Source organism: Myotis nattereri (genome assembly GCF_964212035.1).
Source record: "Myotis nattereri genome assembly, chromosome: 11".
NCBI classification, from domain to species: Eukaryota; Metazoa; Chordata; class Mammalia; order Chiroptera; family Vespertilionidae; genus Myotis; species Myotis nattereri.
This window is the reverse complement of record NC_138086.1, coordinates 71,778,587-71,780,814: the sequence shown is the minus strand read 5'-3', so window position 1 is coordinate 71,780,814 and position 2,228 is coordinate 71,778,587.

The following is a 2,228-nucleotide window of genomic DNA, read 5'->3' as shown; positions in this document are numbered from 1 at the left end:
TAAACAACTTAGTGAAAATGAGTAAAGCAACAAAATAGTGGAAGCTTTTTTTTTTTTCCTGTTTATGGCAGCATCTGACAGAAATAAAATGCACAGTACCTGAGTTTTCGTCATCTTAAGGTTGTCCAGGTTGGATACCTCAGAAGATTAAAGCTGTTCTTGAAAGACACTCTGGACAACCTTGCAAGAGAGCTTAGGTGTCAAGAGTCACTAACATGGATTAGATCTTAATGCCCCGACCATATTGTTGGTAATTGGCAAATCAGGGCAAAAATCTGCGCTATGCACAGCGGTAGTAAGCCAACTCTATCTCGTGGACAAGGTTTTCTGACAAACTGGGGGTGAAGAGATGGGAGAGGAGATAGAGATAAGAAGCAGGGAGAACAAGCAGCTTAGGGTGGGAGGAGGGTCAGAAAGAAGAGGTAAGGGAGTTTAACAGTCATAACAAAGCTCAAAGGGACTCAAGTTCTGGAAGTCAAGCCAGAGGGTGAGCAACACATTCTGTATTGTGGCCAGAGAAGGTCAGTAGAGAGGACTTTAAAAGAGGCTAGAGAATGGGGTGGGGGAGAGGAATGGGTGGTCAAAGAGAGGTCAGATGGGGCCAGAAGTTGAGGCTAGCATCTGATTCCTGGTTATAACTTGAGCTCCGCAAACATGCTGAAATCCCTGAGCTATGAGAAAGCACCATGTAACAAGGTACAATCTAGTTTGAGATAATTATCCTGGCCAGTGTGGCTCAGTGGTTCTATGAACCAGGAGGAGTTCATGGTTCCATTCCCAGTCAGGGTACATGCTCAGGTTGGGGGCTCCATTCCTAGCAGAGGGCATGCAGGAAGCAGCCGATCAGTGATTCTCTCTCACCATTGATGTTTCTATCCCTTTCTCCCTCTCCCTTCCTCTCTGAAATCAATAAAAATCTTTTTTAAAAATAATAATAATTTGAGATAATTAAATAAATCATTGTGATCATGTCAGGGAAGAAAACTCTGGGTAGTAATAGATAACCAAGATAAGAGGGGGGAAATGTGAAGAGTTCATCAGAATGTTCTTTAATTATGTCCACATTAGACAGTAGAGAAGCTGCATGTGGAAGAAGAAAAAGCAAAGAAGTCTGAAAACAGAAGCCACATTTTGACACTACTAGCTGTATGGCCTGAGAAAAAGCACTTAGATTTTTGTGGGGAGGAGTATGCTATTATTCTTTCATTTGCAAGAAGAGAACAATAATAATAATTGTAAGTGCCTCAAAGAATTGTGAGGGCTAACTAGGTAATATGCATTAAAAGGTTTTGCAAAATTGATCTTTTAAATTAAATATCATCGATTGAGATAAGAACAAAAAAAATTAAACTTCTTGTGCAGAAAATGCAAATAGTTAGAATAATTACTTTCATTTAGTAAAATGCCTATTGTGTGCTAGGAACCAGCTAGATGCTTTGAAAACATTCTCATTCAATATTCAAAAATCTCCCTGAAACTTGAGTTTTATTATCCCAATTACATAGCTAAGACCTCGAGAGGTTTGGTAAATTGCCCACGATCTTTTCCTAAAAAGATCTCATCACTGGTGAACTAAGTAACCAAGTAATACTTTGTGCCAGTTTACAACTATAAATTGTAAAACTATTTAACCCTCAGAAACAATAGAAAAATAACTTGAATGGGCAATATTCTTGAATTTCACACATTAAAAGCATTTTCTAAGGAATTATAAAAATTCTGAATGGTAAAATGGAGTAGCCTTGACTGGAGTTAGGAGCTATGAGTAGACTTTAAATCTAATCTGTCCCAGCAATCCTAAGCCGTAGCTTTGGCAACTCTTCTATGAAAAAAAAAAAATTTCTTCTTCTTGAGATCTTACTTTACAAGTATAAAATGCACTCACTGATTAGTAAACTGAGTCAATTCTATTGACTTTCGGTGGTCTTTTAAAAATAAGTAAACAAGAGATCTTGTTTACTTACCCAAAGAAGCCGTGTCCAACTCATTGGAATATCACTGTCGCAAAACACAATCCAGGTCCCTTAATCCTGCTTCTTTTGATCTCAAAAGGTGGTAACATTCAGTCCAGAGCTCACTCATCTGTAAATTGCATCACATTATCTCCAAGTTATTTAAGAAGCAAGCTCCGTTTGGTTTCTGGCATTTTAACCTGTTAAAGGCAAGGAGAGCGTTTGCCACACCGTTCCAAAGGTCTCCCACTAACCACAGCCTTCAGAGGAAGCAAA